Source organism: Pogoniulus pusillus, chromosome 7 (assembly GCF_015220805.1).
Source record: "Pogoniulus pusillus isolate bPogPus1 chromosome 7, bPogPus1.pri, whole genome shotgun sequence".
In the NCBI taxonomy this organism is placed as follows: domain Eukaryota; kingdom Metazoa; phylum Chordata; class Aves; order Piciformes; family Lybiidae; genus Pogoniulus; species Pogoniulus pusillus.
In genome coordinates this window covers 15,993,844-16,017,341 of record NC_087270.1, presented here as the reverse complement: position 1 = coordinate 16,017,341, position 23,498 = coordinate 15,993,844, and the positions used below count along the sequence as shown (strand labels likewise).

General features: G+C 43.3%; 1 long non-coding RNA gene across 1 annotated transcript in view; it reads left to right on the top strand.

Annotated features, from left to right (window-relative positions):
* The window catches only part of LOC135176749 (uncharacterized), a 30,594-nt gene extending 15,478 nt beyond the window's left edge, over positions 1 to 15,116 (top strand). Inside the window, exons 2-3 of the long non-coding RNA XR_010302809.1 lie at positions 14,594 to 14,709; positions 14,789 to 15,116. This is a non-coding gene — a long non-coding RNA (uncharacterized LOC135176749). The remainder of the gene's footprint in view (positions 1 to 14,593; positions 14,710 to 14,788) is intronic.
* Positions 15,117 to 23,498: the final 8,382 nt, after the last annotated feature.

Below are 23,498 nucleotides of genomic sequence, written 5' to 3'. Positions count from 1 at the left end.
GAAGCACAACAATTTGTAACTGTACTTTGCTGACTTCTTGGACTTTTCCCTTGCAGCCATGAACTGCTGCTTCTCATGTCCCTGAGGAACCAGTCAAGCCCCACAGTGTATAATCCATGTGTCATTGCTGCTATCCAGTGCACTTGTTGACACATGTGGTGCATGCTCTGCAGATCTTCTGCGTGCTTCTTACAAAGGCCAGCATGTCTGCTGTGAGGTTAAAGTAAGGAGCTAATGACCAGTTATGTATATCTGCTATATTGACTCTTCTCCCTGGTGCAAGCAATGCACTTGCATGTGCTCCAGTGCAGGCATGAGGATCTGGGCACTTGGATCCCACCTTTTGTAATTCAGGCACTGATGTTCTCACCTTGCTGTGGAATTACTCAAAAGGAACCAAAGGATTCTGACTCCATTTGATTCTTCCTACATAGTTTAAGGCAGGTACACTCAGCTGCCTTTTAACTGTACCCTCCCTGATGTGGCCCACAGATTACTACCCATTGTTAACCTTCAAGATAGGCTATGATGACCTTGGAAGAAGAAGATTAAAGGCCATAAAGAGAGACTTCAGGGTCTTGGGTCAACTGGTCAAGGGAGTGGGAGCACAGGTAATATTCTCTTCTATCCTCCCTGTTGAAGGGACTAACCCAGAAAGAATGAGGAGGACTCACCTGCTCAACTCTTGGCTTTGAGACTGGTGCCTCCAGCAGGATTTTGGCTTCTTTGACCATGGGTCCCCCCACATGACACCAGGTCTGCTGGCAGCAGATGGGGTGCACCTCTCTCCAAATGGAAGGAGGATTATATCGCAGGGGTTGGCTGGGCTCATTAATCATGCTTTAAACTAGGTTGGAAGGAGGGGAGGATGGAAGCCAGGCTTACTACAAGCAAGCCTGAGACAATTGTGGGGCGATGTGTCAGCTCCACTGCTATCTCAGGGGAGGTAGGTAACAATGAGTTGTGTGCTGGAGAGAATGCAAGAGATAGCATATCAGGGTGGGAGGCTAAAAAGAGCCTTCAGCCTGTTACCTTGGGGCATGCTGGGGGCACACAAGAACTTTTTAAGTCTTACAGAAGAGGACCACAGGAATCAATGAGGAATCAGCACACTCAGAGCTTACTGCTAGATTGGTGGCCATGGAAGAGGCTGGGAATGGTCAGACTGCAAGAGTGAAAGCCAGTAGATTAACTCCATCTCTGAAATGCTTATATACCAATGCTTGGAGCATGGGGAATAAGCAGAAGCTGGAGATCTGCATTGGGCTGAATTACTATGATATAATTGCCATCACTGAGACATGGTGGAACAGCTCCCATGACTGGAACGTTGTCATGGATGGCTGTGTACTGTTCAGGAAGGATAGACCAGCCAGACAAGGTGGAGGAGTTGTTCTCTATGTGCAAAAACATATGAAATGTGCTGAGTTTTATCCAAGGGGGGAGGCAGAACAGGTTGAAAGCTTGTCAATAACAATTAAGGGATATGGGAAAGGAGATGAAATTGTTGTAGGTGTCTACTATAGACCACCAAACCAAGAGGAAGATGTTGATGAGGCTTTCTACAGATAATTGGAGGTAGCCTCTAGAGCTAACTCCTAACTACTAGGTGACTTCGATCACCCTGATATTTGCTGGGAAGATCACACAGCCAGGCACAGCCAGTCCAAAAGGCTGTTGCAGTGTACCAATGATAACTTCTTGATGCAGGTAGTGGAGGAACTACTACCTGCATAGTGGAGGAACCAACAAAGAGAGGTACGCTGCTGGACCTTGTATTAACTGATAAAGAGGGACTGGCTGAAGACATTAAGATCGGGAACAGCCTTGGGGACAGTGATCATGACATGCTGGAGTTTAGTATTCTAAAGGGTAGAATCAGACCAGCAAGCAGAATTAGAACCCTGGACTTCTGCAGAACTAACTTTGTGCTCTTCAGAGACATGCTTGCAGAAATCCCATGGGCTAAGGCTCTAGACAGTTGGTTCCTCCATGCCCAAGCTAGGTGTGTTCCTCTGACTAAAAAATTAGGTACACATGCTAGGAGACCTGCACGGCTGAGCAAGGAGCTCCTGAAGGAAATCTCAGGGAAGAAAGAAACTTACGATTCATGGAAGAGGGGATATGTCACTTGGGAGAACTATAGAGAAGTTGTCAGGGCATGGCGGAAGCCAACAAGGAAGACCAAAGCCCTCTTGGAACTGAAGCTGGCAAAGGAAGTAAAACAGAACAGGAAAGGCTTCTTCAAATATATCAGTAGAAAAAGGAAGAACAGGGAAGGTGTGGGGGCACTGCTGAACAAGGAGGCAGCCTTGATAACTGAGGATGTAGAGAAAGCAGAGTTGCTGAATACCTTCTTTCCTTCAGTCTTTACAGCTAAGACTGAACTCCCACCTGGCTACAATGTCCCTTCAGGTAGTTGTAGACAGCAACGAGGTCAACCCTGAGCCTCCTCTTCTCCCAGCTAAACAACCCCAGCTCCCTCAGCCTCTCCTCATAGGGTTTGTGTTCCAGGTCCTTCACCAGCTTTGTTGCCCTTCTCTGGACACGTTCCAGCACCTCAACATCTCTCTTGAATTGAGAGGCCCAGAAGTGGACACAGGACTCAAGGTGTGGCCTGACCAGTGCTGAGTACAGGAGAAGAATAACCTCCCTTGTCCTACTGGCCACACTGTTTCTGATCCAGGCCAGGATGCCATTGGCTCTCCTGGCCACCTGGGCACACTGCTGGCTCATCTTCAGCTACTCTCTACCAGTACCCCTGGGTCCCTTTCCTCCTGGATGCTCTCCAGCCACTCTGTCCCCAGCCTGTAGCGCTGCTCGGGGTTGTTGTGGCCAAAGTGCAGAACCCTGCACTTGGCCTTATTAAATCTCATCCCATTGGCCTCTGCCCACCTATCCAGCCTGTCTAAGTCCCTCTGCAGGGCTCTCCTACCTTCCAACAGATTTACAGCTGCTCCTAGCTTGGTGTCATCTGCAATCTTACTGATGCTGGACTCAATCCCCTCATCCAGATCATCCATAAAGATATTGAACCGGACTGGGCCCAGCACTCATCCCTGGGGAACACCACTAGTGACTGGCTGCCAACTGGATGTGGCACCATTCACCACCACCCTCTGGGCTCTGCCATACAGCCAGTTCTTGACCCATCTCAGAGTGAATCTGTGCAAGCCATGAGCTGCCAGCTTTGACAGGAGCTTCTTGTGGCAGACAGTGTCAAAGGCTTTGCTGAAGTCCAGATAGACTACGTCCACAGCCTTCCCCACATTCACCAGATAGGTAACCTGATCATTAAAGGAGATCAGGTTGGTGAGACAGGACCTGCCCCTCCTAAACCCATGCTGGCTGGGCCTGATCCCTTGGCCATCCTGTAGGTGTTCTGTGATGGCACTCAAGATGACCTGTTCCATGACCTTGCCTGGCACTGAGGTCAGGCTGACAGGTCTGTAGTTTTCTGGCTCCTCCTTATGACCCTTCTTGTGGATGGGTATCACATTGGCCAGCTTCCAGTCTTTGGGGACCTCTCTAGCAAGCCAGGACTTCTGATAAATGATGGAGAGTGGCTTGGCCAGCTCAGCTGCCAGCTCTCTCAGCACCCTAGGATGGATCCCATCCTGTCCCATGGACTTGTGAGGATCCAAGTGTCTCAGCAGGACCCTTACTTCTTCCTCATGGATTAGAGGGGGACTATACTGGTCCCTGCCTCCATCCACCACTTCAGGAGTCCAGCTGTCCTGGGGACAACCTGTCCCACTATTGAAGATTGAGGCAAAGAAGGTGTTAAGCACCTCTGCCTTTTCCTCATCCTTTGTCACTATGTTCCCCTCTCCATCTAATAAGGACTGGAGGTTGTCCTTGGCCCTTCTCTTGCCATTCATATATTTAAAGAAACATTTTTTATTTTCCTTGACAGCCGTGGCCAGCCTGAGCTCCAAATGGGCTTTTGCCTCTCTATTTTTTCCTCTACAAGACCTAGCAACTTCATTGAACTTTTCCTGGGACACCTCCCCTCTTTTCCAAAGGTGATACACTCTCTTTTTAATCTTCAATTCCTTCAGCAGCTCCCTGCCCATCCAGTCTGGCTGCCTCCCTCGTCGGCTCATCTTCCGGCACAATGGCACAGCTGCTGCTGTGCCTTCAGGAGTTCTTTCTTGAAGTAGGTCCAACCTTCCTGGACCCCTTTGTTTTCAAGGGCTTTTTCCCAAGGAACTTTCTGAGTTAGTTCCTTAAATAGGCTGAAGTCTGCCCTTCGGAAGTCCAGTGTGGAGGTTCTGTTGATGCCCCTCCTGGTTTCTTCATATATTGAAAACTCTATAATTTCATGGTCACTGGACCCCAGGCAGCCCCCAACCACCACATCCCCTACCAGCCCCTCTCTATTTGTGAGCAGCAGGTCAAGCAGGGCTGCCCCCCTGGTAGGCTCATGTAACAGCTGGGATACGAAATTGTCTTCCACACACTCTAGAAACCTTCTAGACTGCCTCTTCTCTGCATGGTTTAAGTCCCAGCAGATGTCTGGTAGGTTAAAGTCGCCCACCAGAACAAGGGCAGGTGATCTTGAGGCAGCCTTCAGTTGTTTAAAGAGTAATAAATCAACCTCTTCTTCCTGATTGGGTGGTCTGTAACAGACTCCAACAAGGATATCGGTCTTGTTGGCCTGTCTGGATGCATTCCTCTCTGATCTGTGCTAGACTGTGTGGTCCTGCTCTGGCAGGAGGGGTTGGACTTAATAATCTCCTTTGGGTCTCTTCCAGCCCCTAACATCCTGTGATCCTGTGTACCTGAAAAATTAAGTAAAACTAGTACCGAAAGGTGTCCTCCATTCTGTGATGGCAAATTATCGATTGTAGTGTTTGAATGTACTGATCTGATGGACTCTGTGCTAGGGGACCAGTCATGTTGATCTCCTGTATATATGTCCATCTCCCCTTTGGAAAGGAGGTGGATGTATTTACCTTGATTGAATGTAAGGGCTCGCTTGGGTGCAATACATGGATTTTTCAGAAATATGTCCTGATTTCCCAGGACTGAGGAGGAGAGGTGGAAGTGCTACCTGGAATCACACAAGTGTGTTCCATATTGTTACTGTGTCAGACATCCCCATCTCAGTGTGTAAACTGGTACTGTGTGGTGCCACCACAGGCACACAAAACGAGGGTATGTGTGGTCCATATTCTGTTGTAAGAATCTACCAACTTACAGCTAACACTATGATTTCCAAGGGATTTTCTCCAAGGGTGACCTGCAACATCATGTCCCCTTTCTGTGCCTGTATGAGCACCCACCACAGAGAAGCAACTGATATTGGTCTAAACACATTTGTGTATCTCTCCCTGACATTTGCTCTGTTAAAAGGTCAGGCTTCTGTGGTGGAGACAAGAGCTGTCTTCCTCCTTATCATGTATAACTGCAAATTTCCATTTCCAGCTTCAAAGTTCCCAGTGATCTCTGTGGCTGGAGCAATGTAGCACAAAGTGCCTTCTGCTAGCCTGTAAGCTCTGCCCTGAACCATGGTAATGATGCTCAGGGAGAGAAGCAATGACTGCTTGGGGAATATTTGGGAAAACTCAGTGAATTTCTTGCTGCAGTAAGTTCCTTGCTTGCAGTGACAAGTTGGAAAAATGTGACAGATTTAACCTAGAAATACAAGTCTGGAGAAAGAAAGGGCCATGCTGCAAGGAGTCATTCATGTTCTTCAATCTTCCCACAGAAGTGTTGCATTCAGTTTCTTTGTAATCTCTTGCACTTCATAATATCAGGGTGCAGTGCTGGCACAGGCAAAACCTGAGGCTAAGCTTCAGTCAGGAGGTGGATTCTGAGATCTCTTTGGCTTTTGACCATTAAGAGGCCAGATTCAGAAGCAAAAGGGTGTGTGTGTGGGATAACAAGGTCATATTTGTCTCATTAAACTAAGATCTTGCTAATGGGAAGACACAAGTACCAAATAAAAGCATGTGTGATGTTAGAGCTGGGCAGGCTCTTTAAGAGTTTACAGTGTTGTCTCCTCTCTGTGTTTCATAGCACCTCCTCTATTCAACTTCAGAAGCAGCTACATGTATTCTTACCTATCAGAGGACCTGTGAATATTGATAGAGTAGTATTGTTGTAGAGTGCCCAGGTGTTGTTCTTGCTTTTTTTGCAATTGTTTGGTTATGTACCGACAAACAGGCACAGGAAAAGCTTTTGCTTTATCACTACATGACCTGGCTGAGAGATAGATGAAGTTTTGCTGGTCCTTTTCTGAGTCCCACATGCAGTGTGGATGGCCACTGGCTGAGTTCTCTGTTTTTTCTGCTGACTAGAAATTGCTGTAGGGTGGCCACTCGGTGGTCCTGGGAGAAGAGATGATAAACTGCTGATTTAGAAATGGAAGAGTTAGCAGAAAGGAAGGACCTTACTTGCTTTGACCTCAGATATGGGTGAGACCTGGAGAGCCCTTCAACAACAACAGAGTCAAAAGAAAAATACTTCATGAAATAGTTTTAATGTAGAATTTCTTTTTTTCCAATAACAGATCTAAAGAAAATATACTTTAGAAGCAAAATATTTTTTTTTCACATTCTTCCTCTTAGTTTTCAACTTTAATATGGTGGTGGCAGACTGCAGAGCTTCAATCAGGGAAGGTAAAGTCCATGCTGGTAACAACTTTTTAGATAAACTTATTACAGTATAGTGATCTCTCTTCTCTGCAGTGCAGTTAGGTGCCCACAGGAGAAGAGATTCTCTGCAGGATGGACTGCCACCAAAGCACTGTGAATCTGCAGGATGCTTTGATCATGTTCCTACCCTAATAACCCCTTATTTGTCTTTCTCTGACAGACCTGGAGCAACAGAAACACTTGACCAAGAAAAAGTATTTCACATAACTTCCTTGCCCTTGCATTTTTATCTTCTAGAAAACATTATTTGGCCTAAGGCTTTTAATTACTGAGTGAGTCCCTGTTCCTGAAGCATTTGTAGGATCCTTGGAAGCAATGTGTTGTGCCAGGTTTTTACTTTTAGTAAAGCAATACTGATGCATTTCAGTTCTTTGCCATCTAAGTTGTGTCTGAAGACAGTTGCAATAAGATGGGGGTGACCTTCTTTTATCTATTCTCTCATCCCTCTAGAAAGTTAGTGCTAGTTTAAACCTCGATTGTCATTAATGAAAAATTCCACTGTTTTTATTAAATTTCAGAATCACCTCAGCTAGCACGAAAAACAATGATATTGGATTTCTTTTTAAAATTAACCATGTAGGCAACACAGTGAAAAAGCCTGACATTTACTTAGTATCTGGAAGCAAAGAGACTGTGAGGTGGAGGGCAAGCTGTTGTGCTTCTCCCTTTCATCCTGCAGCCTGCATGTGTGGTTAGGAGACATGAGGCGAGGTGGTTCGGGCTGGATTGCACAGTTAGGACAAAAGCCAGGGAACAGCAGTACTATTGCTACTTTTTGACTGTAGGAGAACATCAGGGATCATGGGGGGAAGAAAAGATTCATTTCAGCAGCTGGCCTGGATGTCACCAAAATGAGAGAGATCAGAAGGGAAGCCTGGGATCTTGGTTCAAGGATGATGGAGTTGTGAGCTGTGCCTGACACTCGCTAGGTCAAATCTGCACCATGGTTAGGCTGGGTAGGGACTTTAAACCCTGTTCAGATGTCAAAGGGACATTCACCAGCCAGCCAGTGTAGGAAGTGGGGATGGTGAATGGGGATCACAAGGAGTGCGCTAGTGGGATGAGAGGGCAGTTGATAAGAGACATTACTCTTATCTGACAGGTTTATTTATGGTATAAAACTATGATATAAAATCTTTTTACATTAGGCTATTTTTAAACTTCTCTCTCTTTAGAAGTTTGCACTGCAATCAGCAGGATCCCTTACAAAAGTGAAATCAGGGACTCGCTCCATACCTGTTTGCAGGTATTGGAGAGGCTGCAGTGTCTGGTAGACAACAGACTATCTCAGGCTGGGGCAACCTGGAAATGAGCTTGCTCTTGAGAAAAGCCCACAGATCACCAGGAACATATTCTTGTACAGGAGAGTTCTCATTGTCTTCTTAATTCGTTCCTTCTCTCTTTATCCAGTGTTCATTGCTACTGGATTATTGACTATGTGATTTCTTTTCTTGATGTGAACCACAATAGAAAAGTCATTACTGTACAAGACAAGAAATAAGGCAGGGTTGTGTGTGTGTTAGGCTTGTGGAAATATTTGGTACATCTAGTACATGGCAGATTCATTCTCATTTAGGACTTGTTTCTCACCCTTGTCAGTGGCTTAGAGGCTGTTTTGGATGTGTAGGGCAAATGTGGGACCAGAGTTCTGTGTCAAGGTCCCACTCCATCCTTGTACCCCTTTGCTGTAGGAGGCTCTTGAGGTACTGGGGGGACCCATACAGTGCTGAAACTGTTTGAGCCTGATGAAGGGGTGTGCAACAATTAAATGATGGCAGGCAGGACAACACTTTGCACCCTGAGTTATAAACTGGTTTGCCTGGAGCTGGGAAAAGAGTTTCCACTGGCAAACCCAGCAAGGTACTGAAGACTTGAGGCAGGCCAAGCAGGAAACTTGTACAAAGGTCTGTGCATCATTAAAACATCAGTGGCACAAACCTGCTCTTGGCACTAGAGTGAATGTAAATAGACATGCTCCCCTTTCACCTCAGTTCCCCAGGTACTGATTTGGAGCAGGGTTTTGCTGTATGGTATCAAGTTTAAATTCTTCCTTTACAAAGAGTGCTTGTGAGAGGGTGCTGCAGATTTCTCCTATTACCTACATCAATTTTTCCCCATCTTGGTTTGCTTTACTCCCAGCTTTGAATTCCTGCATGTCCTGAGCACAAGGCAAAGATGTCTCATTAAAAACTGAGTTACCCATGTACAGAGGGCTCTGTGAATATAGACTATTGGTTGATCAGTTCTGATCAGCAGTTTGGAATTAGAAATAGCCTAAAGAAAGCTAACCATTGTCCTAAGCTACCATACTAATAAATAAGTACACATTTTTGAAAGGCTTTTACTCTTAGAAGAGAAAAAGATCTAATAATATATTTTAATGTTGCATAATTTATTCTGACAAACAGATGTATTTTGCTGTTGCCATTTTCATTTGATGAAATACTTTAAAGCTGATCCAAGGTGGTGCATTTTCAGATACCATGTATACAGTACATCTAGTAGTTAACAAAATTTGGATGTGCAGCATAGAATGGTCATTATTTTTACTGGGAAAAAAAAAAGGCACTAATTACTTACAGACAAGATACTTAGCACAAACAGATAAGCTTCAAAATGAAAAATTCTGGGTTTATGATAATTATGTTCTCTGCTTTGTTTTCAGAGACTGATAATTTGAGGCTTTAAAATCACCAGGAAGCCATTAATTGGAATTCTTCAATAAAAAATAAATTACATAGAAGTTCATGATGAGTTGTAAAAACACAGAGACTGTATTATTCAGTGAGCGACATTGCTCTACTATTTATAGATATGCATAGCTATGTAACAGCAAAACTGTAAAGAATTTGAGATATGCAGATAGCAATTATTCATGGATCCCAATGATCTGCAGATATTTCAAATAACTGCTTTTAGCAGATCAGCTATCCAGTAAAAGCAGGGATTTATTTCCAAGTGGCATTCTTCTAACATGTTGCTTCTTGTTTTTGACAACTCCTATGACATTATTCTCCTAGAGCTGATTTTGACGAGAAGACATAGAAATCCTGTGTCAGAGCAGATGCTCCACTTTGTGAGTGTGCTTATTGATAGGAGCTGAGGGATTTCTCTTATGAGGGATCAGTATGGTCCTTCCTCCTATAGTAGGCTCAGATCCTGAAATCCATAGCAGATAACCAAAAGAAAGAATTTGATTTCCCTTTCTGGACACAATTTTCTGCTCTCCCCTAGTTCTCTGCTTTTACCTGGGACCAAATCCTCCGTGGCTGAATCTGTGACAGCTGGTAAAGCAGATTTAAGGCCTGAGGATCTGTCCGATAATGATGAATACAAAATGTCTTCTAACTTATGAAGGAGCTGGACTGGGCCATTGTAAAGGGTTAACCCTCCTGAGAGTGGTCTGAAACTGACCTCAGGTCCTCCTGACTTCTCCTTGGGGGTGGTCTGAACCTGAACCCAGGTTTAGTGGTTAGCCCACTCCCACTTCCAGTATAGGCCCCCTATAAAACCAGAGGAACTTCCTGCTTCTCTTTCTCTTTGACCTGCCTACCTGCCTGCCAGCAGCACCCTGGTTCCTGCTGCTCCTCCTGTTGCCACGTGGCCACCCTACCACATGGTGGGACAGCCACCTCCTGAATCTACCTCCATCCATTGCCATCAATCTGGTTATATATATATATATATATATATATATATATATATAGTATCTTGTTTCCCTTCCCCATGCCTTTTTGTAACTCTCTTTACCTTAAATACATTTTATTTATTGTTAAAGTTTTTCCTTTTAACTTCCAAATTGAAGCAAGGCTCTTCTTTGGGTCTTTTACTCTCTACATCTAATTCCTTTTCTTTCCAAATTGGGGAGAGGAGAAGGCATCCTAATATTGTATTTTCTGTTAAACTTTGAGCTCCAGGAAGCTTAAACTAGAACCAATACAGCTGTCTTTGGATCTAAGTAATTTGAGGTGATTTAGGAGACCTGCCTCCAAGAGCTAACACCAACACAGATACCTTTAAGTAAACACTGCTGTCCTGCTAAACACGTAGTAGAACTGTATGGCAGAGCCACCGGATTTCAGCATCTTTCCAGTCAGACAGTCTCAAGAGTGGTAGACATAGCAAAGCATATTGATTTATTCAACTCCTCTCCAGCTTTTCTCCAGCACATGGATGAGTCCCTAAAGGAGATCGGTCTTTTCCCTTTCCTGAAGGAAATCAGACACTTCTTTGCTATTGCTCAGGATTCATGCCTGAGGCTTGAAACAGAGCTGCTAATGGGTCTCAGTTAATTGCATGACCCAGGGGGTGAAAAATACTGTTATATTACAGATATGCTCTTTTCATGACCACTGACACCCTGGGCTCTGCAAGGAGCTCTTTAGATAAAAGCAAGTAAAAGTGATCATAGGGATCCTTGACACATGCACCTAGTAAAGGAAGCAGAGCAGATTTCAGTTCATTCACCATTGAGCTCAAGGGGATGCACAAAAGAGTGAAGTGGCCTTGGTAGAGCCTGGTCTAAAGTTACACTTCAGGAAGATGGAGAAGGACCTGATCAAAGATTCTCCCTCTTCAGTGCCAGTATAGTGCCTTTTGGCTGCCACTGTACACAGATAGCACTCAAGGGCTTTATGTGACTCCAGGGTGAGTGCAGAATAAAAACAACTAATCTAGATGAGTTAATTCTCCTAGTATCAGCAAACACAGAGTTGCAGACCATCTTGTTTAATATTTTGTGGCTAAAATGAATCAAATATATCAGCAGGTTTATTCTCTCACCACCATCTAAGTTAGTGTGATCAGAGAGAAGGCAGGACAATGCAAATCTAGGAAGATGAAGATAAAGTGAAACAGTAGCAGTGAGTCTTCAGCGAGACAGCTGTAGTGTCAAGACAAAATGACATAGTGTTAAGAGACAAAGCCATACAAAAAACCATCTTTGGTTTGCTGGCACTTGAGGAGTATCATAATTCTTGTAGAATAAAAACCTACTATACATCATCTGAAATAAATTGATAAGAGATCTCAGAGATTAAAAAACGTTCCATCCCATTCATTAGTCAAAGTGGCTTCTGTCCAAAGCTGGTTTTTGGTGTGGGCCAACTATGATAAATGCTCTCTTACCCAACAAAATGAAACACTCCTTAACAAGCTAGCATCTTGTGTGTATTTTGGTACCCAAATTGCTACAGTGGGTATACAGAGTTCCCCATAAGTGCCAGTGCTGCTCAGAGCCAACCTACCCTAAGCAATACTTTAGGTTTTTTGTTTGTTTGTTCCTTTGTTTCTCTTTTTTGTTTGTTTTGGTTTTTTTGGGTTTTTTTTTTTGGGGGGGGGAGGTGTTGGGGTTTTTTTTTGGCAGTCTTATAGAAAATTTTGATGCCAAACTAACCCCACAATCTGATGCCTATGTACTGTTGACACTGCAATAACAAACTTAAAGTTTTTGTTTGCATATAGTGTAGTACTCCTTACAAGGAAGTATTTACATGTGGTTAGAGTGAAGCACCTAAGCATTTCTGGCATGTAATCACAATGACTGGGCACCTGCAACTTCGGTTTCCTCACCAGGCAGTTACTGTTGCTCAGCACCTTTGAATATCAGAACATTTGTTTGTTGGAAGATACCTCCCAATAGGATGGTACTGCCTGTGTTCCATGTCTGCTTTGTGTCCTCTTTCTCCATGTGCGGCCTAGCCTAAGAAATGTCCTTCTACAGTCCTTATACTCCTCTGAGAGTACAGAGACCAGGATATCCCTGGCCCAGTAGCCCCTGGAGGAATTAGCAAGGACATAGGGAGCCTGCTTTTGCTTTCTTCCTGTATTCCTGAATTTTGAAGCTCAACACTGAGCCAGTTCTCAGTCCTGGAAATGCTGTGCATGTTCCATCCTGTCTCAAGCCCCACACCTCTTAAAGAGCATCAGTGACATTTATCTTACGTCTCTAAATTATTCTCAGCAGACTGATGCTCAGGCCAATGACAACGATGCTTGTAAAAGGTCACTTGATGGACCTTGGTGGTGTGTTTATTTACTTAGTTTATTTGGCTTGCAATAAAGACAGGACGTGGTTAAATATGTTAGCCGTGTCACAGGCAGCCAAGCTCTGGTCCTCATCACCTCCTCCGATTAGGACGTTTATAGAAGGTGTTAAAAAAAATAGAGTTCAGCAGTTTAGGGGTTTTTTTTGTATGTCATAATTTCAAAGGATTTCTGAAATTTAATGAACTCATTTAATAGGCATAATTGTCTTGAGTACATGTGAGAAAACTTCTGAAACAGCAGAATTAGGCATGCTCCATTTTGTAGCCTTTCAATGACCTCCAGCAAACGTGTGACCCAGATATGAGAGCCTCCTGTCCACTTGCATAAACATGATGTTTTAAAAAGGCGGGGGGGGGGGGGGGGGGGGGGGCGCTGTGTTGGAGGGGCGAATAAAAGAATTGAGCTCTTAATGGCACATGGACAGAGACACATTGCAATTGAAAAACAAATTCAGAAGCAGATAGAGAATCGCCTCAAGACTCTGCAAGCTGAAACTCATCCGCCTCCTGCAAGACAAATGTTTGATGGCTGTGGACCTTTGGTCAAAACTACTCTGGATTTTTTTACACAGAGGCTCAGATGGTAGTAAGGTGCAGAGATCTGCTTTAGGCCCATGAAAATCTCTTCTTTTATGCCCAAATTATTTCCAAGCATCCTGTATTCAGGATGCATTGTAACATAGAGGACCCTATTTCCTGCTCTTGATGGAAGTTGCATAGGGGTTGCAAAGGCAGAAGCAATGACCTTCTCAAGTGGTGAGGAGAAGGTACCTGCTTGCTCCATCTACCTCCTTCTTCATCCGTACTTGCAGAGAGGGGTGAGTGGCACTTGATTAGTTTAGGTCTACCATTACTGTAGTAACAAGCCCTAATTGACTGGACTATGAATTAATATGCATACTTAGGAGAAGAAGATGGGGGTCCTGCCAGACATGCCCATGCCAGCACACATGGAATAATGCTTCTGCTGGCCCCATTCAGCACAAGCTTCAGCTTCAGCAGTGCACCTATCAAATCTGCAGTTCCTGCATTGTTACAAGTCAGCTTTAATTAAAAGCAGAAACCAGCAAAGTGTTGCTGGGACTTGAAATTATATGCTGTTAGTTATTAACCACTACAAATTAGGTAGACACTGTCTCAAGGAGAGCAATTTCCCCAGACGGTACTGGTAAAGTGAGCTGGCATGGGATATTGCAGCACTTTCCAAAATGGGCATCACCAGCCTGCTCAGAAAAGCACTTTTTTGGCTGCTTCTTGGCTTTTACGCATGACTGAGGTTTAGCATTGTTCATTCTTGCTTGCAGCAATGATACTTTTCTGTCTGTGAAAACTCATTTTTCATTTTAACAATAATTCCCAGGCAGGAAAAAACATGTCCTTTTTTTTTTTTTTTTCACTTAGCCAAAAGCTGAAACAAAATATTAGGCCAAATTATGCTCTGATTTTGAAACTTTAAAATCTACCTTTGAAAATTGGTGCTGAATTTAGTTCATTCCCCTCAGGTATTTTCTGTGCAATAATTATTGTGCCTTTTTTTTTTTTCTTTTTGGTTGGGTTGGGATTTTGTTTTGTTTTGTTTTGTTTGTTTGTGGTTTGTTTGGTTGGTTGGTTTTTGATCTGACATTTTGGGAGAATGAAAACTCAACCAAGTGAATGAAGTCAAATTTTAGATTAAAATTTTGTATATCCTTAGTGTTAGGGGGAAAAAAAACATAAAGAAGGCTCACTCCAAGTATCTTGCCTGGAAATCTTGCATTATCACTGTGGCTAAAGGTGCTAATGTAGATGTCGTTTCGAGTTGCAGCAGCCAGTGATAAAAACAATACCAAACAGCCCAAACCAAGAAAAATGAAACTCTGAGACCTTAATACTTCTGCTCAACAGCTTGAAGGGAGAAGGTGATGAGCTGGCCTGAAGATTTTCCTTATGTGCTACTTTTGCCATTTCCACGACCCTGCAGAGGACAAGCAAAAAGACTCTCAGCTATAACAGGTGAAAAAGTAAGCAAATTCAATAAAGTTTTAGTGAGTAAGAATGGAGAGTAGCATTCACAACATTTACTTGGCTATCTCTTTACAGATGCTCGGATGTGAAGACTGGACAGTGTGATACACAGAGACCGATTGCTCTGTGCTGGAGAACAGGGAATTAAAGGTACTGTGTATATCTCTACTTTTATTGGGCTAACAAATGCAGAGTGCAAACCACGGTCTTTGGTACAAAAAGAGGAAGAAAAAGCTCTTCACCACCAAAGTTTTATATTAATCAAGTAAATGTTATTAGAATACCAATCACTGCTAGCTTTCAAAAAACAATCACTGCTTGCTTTCAAAAACCCAGTAAGGCTAAAGGCCACAACCTGCACATATCTTCAGAGTAGAGATATAGAATATTTTCCAGAAGTTAACTGATAAATTGCATGTCTGTGTGTGTATATGTATGTATGGCTGTGTATATATTTTCCTGTGACAGTGAGACAGAGTAGATAGCAAGGAAATGTAAAAGCTCATTATTGTTTATCATTGAGTGTGGCAGAGGAACAGATAATTATAAGAGGCTGGGGGGAGGGGGGCAGGGAGGGGAAGAGAGCAGCTGTACTGACACCAATAACTTCATGGGGGTGAGTCAAAGCGTCAGGATGTCAGACCCTCATTTCTGCCTTTTTGAACTTACTTCTATATATCACAACAAAACAGAGAACTGAGAGAGAGATACTCCACTCCCCAGTGGGGCTGAGAGGAAACCAGTCACTCATGCAAATACTTCAGATGAAAATTTAAACACACACATACACACACCCTGCTCACATCTGCCTTAAGCAATACTGTATGCTTTGGAGGTGGCAGAGGTATAAAGTAATAAGCAAGTGGGGCCTCCTCGTATCAAGTCTAAAATAGTAATTTAGCTGTGATGGAGTCTTGCAAATACACTAAGTGCAGCAGTGGAGCCCACAAATGTGGGCAATAGGAGGCATGGGAGGAAGGACCTCCATAGGAGCATCCTGGTTGTGCATCACCTATCCCCAGGCACAGAAAGAAGCTTGGCAGGTCATGCTCTCACCCATGGTATGTGGCTGGTGGCTAGTCCTGCAAGAAGCAATGAGCTACATCCCCTGTCACATCCCTGCTGTCAAGAGCTGTGGGACAGTTCACACTGTGTGGGCACAAGTTGCCTTATATGACCTATGCAAGGATATGTTTATGCTCAAAGTGTTTTGTCCCTGAGAGCTGGCCCTGAACATCACCTCCATGATGGAGATGAGCAGGAGCACAATACAGTAGCAGACTTGCTGCTGGGGCTGCTGGCTGTGCTTTTGAGCTGGCCACGGGGCTTTCACCAGGCCCTGTGTTGCAGGTGTGAGATGCAGAGCAGTGATTGCATGCCCTTGTAGTTCTTTGGAATTTTTTGGTGTCTGCCTGCTATTCAAATGGCAGTAGCTGTGGTCCTGCTGGCCTCAGGAGACTCAATGAGATGTAACATTGTGTGGTCTATGGTTTGTTTTTGAAAAGCAAAATGAGAAGTGAGAGTCAGCTGGCCTGCTCATGGACCTTTCAGGAAAAGATGCTCCAAAATTTCCTCTCTTGGATAAAAACATAAAGTATTCTACAAAACCCACATTCCCCAATGTGGTGGCACAGATTGCCTTTCCACTCACCTTAAGAAGTGGAGATGGCAAGGGATGCTCAAACATATATGATATCCAAGCATATTTTGCTCTCTTGGATTAAAACAAGCCAACTCGAAAATAAAAAGATTTTGGCTGAGATCGAGAGATGGTGCTTCTCACCTGCCAGCTATTTTTGCTTGACTTCTTACTGCAGTACCTCAAAATCCCCTCTGAGATGCAAATCCTGCAGTGGCAGGAGTTGAGCACACCCTACTGAAGTAAAACGTTTACTGTCTCACAGGGCCTCAGACTTGAGTAAACAATGGTGGGAGGGGTAAAAAAACCCAAACCAAAGTCACTCAAGGTAGTTTGGCTGGCTGGTGGCAGAATGAGGCTAGACTCTACCTCTGAGGCTGGATTGGTGGGCTTAGGCATGTCCACTGAAAGCCAGTGGAAATAAAAGAGTCATCAACACCTCTGCAAACGTTTTCCTGTCTGCACTCCTCTTGCAGTGCTTTAACAACAGTTTGTGAGTAATGCTTCAAGGATGATTTGAGTAACTCCAGTTCTGCCTGTGCTGTCCAGATCTTATTACCTACACCTCAACTGTCCAGAGTTTGCTGTTATTTAAAAAAAATGGTATGTCCCACAAAAAAATCCTCCTTAGTTCTGTAGGTTAGCCAGAGACTGGTGATCTGCATCTCTTTTTAAAATATCTCAGATGGTATTCAGACAGTTAGATATCTGACTTGTATAACAGTAACGGGTGGTTGCCCTTCCGTGCACTTAGAATTTTCATCCATGCATCTACTGACATTGGGGTTTATTCTTGACTGCGAATAGTTCAAATGGAAGGGCTGGTCTGAGCTTCTCTGATGGTAAATAGTGCATAGCCATATCTACCTTCACCGTTAGAAGCATAGAATGTTTTCTGCAGTATTTCGTTTTATAGTCAGCATTTCCCCCCCTTCATTCCAGCAGCTGTTAGGCAATTTGGGTCCCTAGCTGCACCTTTAATATATTTTAACACGACTAGATTGCATAACCTTCCTGAAGTAAGATGCAGGGAGCATGTTAGTTCCATCTATTCAGTTTATTACAGAAAAAACTCCACAGTCCTAATGGCTGCCCAGATCTTTTGGGGAAATCCTTGCTTGTGCAGCTCTCGAACTGCAGGTGTACATGTGTTGGTGATACTCCATCACATCTAAACCCTCTGCTGGGGACCCTGGAAAACAAAGTGAAATGCTGAGAGGTAGAAGGAAATATTCAAAAGACAATACACAGACACCCTGAAAGCTGAAATGGGGCAGAAGCCAGGGAGCAACAGCCTGTCCCTTGCAAGAGAAAGCAGCAAATAATGAGTTGGTTATAGAAGAGATAAAAGAAAAGCTGACCTCTGCAATAAGCATGGAGGTGGTGGGAATGATGAAGCAAGGAGGCAATTATCATGGCTCTCTGGGATAAAGTGGGTACAAGAGCTACTGTCACTGAGCACTGAATTTCAGCAGAAAAAAAAAAAAAGGATCATGCACAGCTGCAGGAGTTACGGCTGGAGACTGTATCGGAAAGAAGAAAAATGGATATTGCCTGCAGAGGGATTCGGCACTTTATTGAGCTTCCAGGAGAAGTCAGCTCTGGCATACACAGGAATTTCTGAGAAGATGATTTTGCAGCTACTTTAGATTCACTGCAAACAGGTTTCAAGTGATAAAATTCTTTGGGGGATATAGGTTATAATGAATGATCCATTTGAGAAGAAGAAACAAATAGTGGGATATGGCAATGTTTTAGCAGTAAGAAAGCCATTGTTTCCAGATTCGTATTAATGATACGGGCTAGGAGGAGAAGGCGAGATGACAGCATTTGTAAATGAGGGAAGTGATCAAAGATCAGCAGCACTCCCAAGAGGAAGGGTGAAAGCAGTTGGAAAACACAAAATTTCAGCTCCAGTTCTCATGTCCCATAGGATGTTTTATAAATTTGTTCTTTCCTGAGGAGTTTTCTGGACACCTCAACTCAAGTTAGTGCGTTAAGCCTGCATACCTCAGTTATTTGGCCAGCAGATAAATCCAGCTTCAGCTGCTAATACAGATGAGCCTGGAATCAGGAGAAACTGCAGCACTTGAGCCTTGTGAACAACGGCCAGGTGATGTTATTTCAAGGTGCCTGTCGTGAGCACAGTTCTCACCATGTGACTGATTCTAGGTATTACTCACAACTTGTTAGAACAAAGTGAGGAACAATATTTGAACTGCATTTTCTAAATACAGCCACATGAACAATACTTTGAAAGGAAAAAATCCCTGTCAAGAGGCACTTATATGCAGCACCAGGAAAAAAATATTTTTCTGCTCTGGAGATCTACATCTTGTAGGCAAAAAGATTCAAAGTAGGAAATCCCAAAACACAACAAGAATTAAGTTGCTCAACTAACATTATATTTCTCGCATGATAATTATAAATAGGCACACAGATTTATTTCTCTTCTTTGCTTCAGCTAAAATTTGTAACGTATTTCTCTCCATTCAGGGGATAATTGACTTTTTCTTATGACATCTCCAGGCTTGTGATCCAAAGCTGAGTGAAATCTTTCAGTTGAAGCTGGGTGACTGCGAAATAAATACTTTGAATTCAATATATCTTACTGAGTTAGGTACAAAAATTGCTGTTGAGATATAATCACCTGAGCAGTGCAGAAAATGACACCAAAGGAGTGGAGGAGCTGCTTTCAGCCTTTAAATTTGCTGAAACAATAAACCCAGTGATTCTCTCCTTTACACAAAGTGTGGGGATGCCAAACCCAAAAGTTTTGGAGTTAAGAAAGTTTTAAAGAATTGCACATCACAGAATGGCAGGAGAAGATGTTCCATTTCTAAAGCCACTCAGGCTCTTGGGAGTAACCTTCCCTGCCATGTCCACTGGACAGGTTTCTTCTGCTCCCTTTTCTTCACCTGTTCCCACCACTATCACATCAAATTGTCTCATCTTCTCTGTTGAAAGAACATTTCAGCTCTTGAGGTCTTCTTTGTGTGAGTTTACTGACTTGCTTTGCAAGACCATTTGATGCTTTGGCACAACATCAGCTTGGCTCTTCCTTAAGCTAAGGCCTCATGCCTTCTCCATTAGCCCCTGGCATCTGTGATGCCCTCTTCTATTCAGGATGAGGATGCACAAGTGCTCCCAAAACTCCCTCCTCTTGATCAGCCCTTCTATGCTTTCCTTCCATGAACACAGACCTGGAAGAAGAGTCCGCTGTGCCATGGAGCAGGAACCTCTCTTGTAGATGCCGCACTTCTCAGGGTTTTCATGTGACAGAAACTGAATCACCTTTTGGCTTGTCACACATCTTTTTAATCATTATGCTTGGCAATAACATCTCATTCAGCTCAACCTTTTCTCCCCAGTGATAATGCACCTTTAGTTTCCTATCTTTATCAGAACAGTCCAAGTTGTACTTAAAACACGGGTTTGGTTTTGGTGTTTGCCTTTCCATTGGGCATTTTTTGGTTGGGAAATTGTGTTTTTCCTTATGGACCATGCTCCTTCACTCTGCCAGTTTGATGCGTGTCTCACTGCCTTTTTTCCTGAGGAGCTAGTCTCAAGTAGAAATGGGAGGTGAATTCCTGTGTGTTTTGAAAATTTTCAAGAAATATTAATTGTAAATTAGGTACTGAGCTATTGAATGCATACAGAGTTCAGAGAGAGTGTATTAGTGGCATAATCCTTTTTATGATATTCTGTACAGATCTTAGGTCCAAATATTTCCAGCGTTGAACAATTCTATCTTAAATGATTCAGTCACTCCATACAGGCTGCAGGTCACTCAGCAGAAAAACTTGGGCCTATTTCCAGCCTCTCCTCAACAGACAACATAGGATTGCTCCATCGTATTCACTGTTTTCTCCAGTGCTGTAGTTTTCCACTTTTCCTGTCCAGGTTTCTGTTGCCACAGGAGGGCAACTGGTAAGCAACCTCACTTTGATTATTGGCTTGATTCATTTAACCTTTGCTTGTACTTAGGTGGAAATCTAACCATTAGTAGAGAATCAGGAGCTTTTTTCTGTAGGTGACATACCTTGCCTCATTATGGATGACTGTAGCCAGGTTCTCATGGGCATCATGTCTGGTTCTGTCAGAAGAGTCACAACAGGGAGAGGATTAGCACATGGTGTAAAAACTAAACCTTCACTCAACCATGAGCAAATGAGAGAGTTGGTTTAAAGGATGTGATGAAGTCAGATGAAACCATTGCAATATTGACTGAAATAATTCTATCACCATTGGCTAATACGAATGTATTTTCTTCTTAACTACAAGCAGTGAAAACTGCCCACCTCAGAGATCACCAGGTGGACTCTCCATCCTTAGCTCCCCTGATGACAGGACTGGGGAAAAGGGCAATCCTTCACATGGGCCATCATCCCCATGGCCTTATACCTCTGCCCTTGCACCGAGGAGAAAAATGAATGCAGATGAAAGTGGTTTGTGATTTGGTTTACAGCCCAGTAGTTCTGACCAGGGGACATTTGACTTGCCATGGCCAGAAGCCAGTTAGCTGCCAGAAAAGTATTTGTGTGAAGAATCACGTAACATCTGGCTGACAAACCACATTATATGGCTGTCTCCATGCCCAGGAGTAAGCAATGCACTTCTTTGGCTCAATACGCTGCATTGCATACAGAAAAACTGTACATTTCTGCAGCCACGACAGAGCCTATGTCTTGTGTCAGAGACCCTGAGATGGGGAAGTGGCTCCATCTCAAACGCTGCTGCTTGGGTGACTTGCTGACATCAGAGTCCTGCAAAAAATTGGCTTAGCAGCAGGAAATATCCAAGCCAAGAGACGGCAGATCAGCATCTGCTGGAAGCAGAAACTCCTTCGCAAGTTCTGGTCCTCTCTGCTTTCCTGACTTTTAGCAACAGCTTTTTGTTAATTAGGTCATGCGTGGCCGTTGCGTACCAAGTGCTACACGATCCAGAAGAAACAGTATTTTGTGCCAGTATGTCTTTTCACTTCCTAAGTCTCAAATTCTTGTTGCTCTCCAGGTTAGGCTGAAATGGAAAGAGGAACTCAGAGAGGGAAGATTAACCTTTCACTGGCCACAATTCATTCCCTCTTATGGAGGATTCAGCAGCCCACCCCCCTCCCATCCAGCCTATCTGTCTGAATTGCTGAAAGCATAATGCTCCCATATGAGAGATAACTAAGTGAGCTCTCTTTCTTTTCCATAGGGATGAACTATAGTGTATGCAGATTATTAGAAGAAGAAAATAATATCAGAGAAAGGTGGCTTTCTTAAAAGGCATCAGTAGCATTAGTGTCATGTGTGAAGCACCCATTTGTGACAACTGTACAGACCTTTCAATAGAAAATTGTGCTGTGCTACCTTTCAAAGTATGAAATGCTAATTTTGGATTTACAGTTTTTGAACTGGAGGGCTGCATTTCACATGGAATTTTGTTTAATTTCCCAGTGAAAAAAGGCATTTGAAACACAACTGCCTACAGCCAACTGTCAACAAAAATCAACTGTAATAACGCACAGCCTGTCACTGCTTTATGTGGTGATGTGGTAATCTTCTCAATTTAGCTGGATATTTCTTCTTCATACCAAATGGCTGAAAGTCTTGCTAGACATTTATGAATATCAGGAGGTACTATTAGGATGATAATGGGACAACATTAAAGAGGTGTTCACTAGTTCAAAGTGCCAGTTAAAGAGAGAGGGAATTAAGAAGTGCATATATATATATATATATGGCCCATTGGTATAAGTGAACTTGATATTTTCAGAGTTGCCTAAGATTTGGGAGACGACATATTGAGATCCATCTGCCATGAGAACATTTTTCTAAAGGGAGACTTGGAGTTTTTTCCCTAAAAAATCTGCTTTTGTTTAGCAGGGGGTGGCTTGAACTTCTTAAGAACCGAAAATGCAGCAAATGAGCATGGGTGATGTTATGGCAAACGGGTTGCTGGGACTCCTCATCCTTTTCTCTGAAGGTCTGAGCATTAGACATGGTCACTCTGAACCAGGCTGTGGGACTATCGAGTAAGATAATGCATTCTGTGGGCTACAGCTAAGGAAAGTAATTTGCCTCTCATAAAGAGCTAGAACTAATGCAGACAAAACGATACTGCAAGACTGGAGCTACAAATAAAGACACAAGTTTGTGTTTTACAAAAATGTATAATTTACCAGGCATTTCATTATGCTGTAGAAAAATGCAGAAATGATAATTGAAAATAAATGCGTCTGCCTAGATACAGTACATGCTGCCAGCGTTACTGGAAATAGAAGTGATCTCTAGCTGAAGACAGTTAAAATTTTGATACAACTTCTGTCTGCAAATTTCTGCAATATATCTTCTTAAATTTGTTTCAGTTTGGGTCTTTGTGACAGAGAAGCAGGCAGGAGAAATGTGAGACCTTGTCTGTGTATTTATATATCTTGTAGTTTATATAGTTGAATTAATTATTAATGGTGTGTTCTGCAGATGCACACATCTGCAGAGTCTGCATGAGGGTGCATGTTGCTGAGCTTGTTTCAGAGCTGACAAAGTACACCAGTTACCTTCAAGGTTGCTGAAGATATTCCACTGCAAACTCCTGTCTTCAAGGGAACATGGTTATATGGATTATTTCACCCTGAAGCAAAGGGAATTCTGGGCTGCCATACTTTCTTTGGCAGCATACAAAAATGGGGCTACTTGGGGATGCAAAGACTTGCTAGAGGAAGAGAAAGTAAGTCCATGAATTGTCACCACTACTACTCTGAAAGCTTCTTTTGGACCCACTTCATCCTCTGGAAAGGGAAAGCTGCCACAGACACAGTCTACCTGTTTCCTAATGTATGAGTTTACTTGCAGCAGTCTTGGTGCTCTCCACACTCAGAATGGGAAAGTCTCTTCTAAGGAAGTGGGTTTTGGAGAGAAAGCTCTTCTGAACTGAGATTTTTCCTTCCAGCCCTTCAATTTCTCAGCAGAGAGTATTGCAAATGGCTGTAGGCTCACTTCTTCATGCTGTCTGTTCATGCCCTGCATCAGCAAAAGGGCATGCATGTTACTGAGATACTGAGTTTCCATTAACTTGGGAATAAAGCTAAAAAAGGAAAGGTAAGAGGCCTTGCTTGTTTGAAAAGATTTGACACCACCCAGTTGGCTTTAGAGGCCAGAGTGA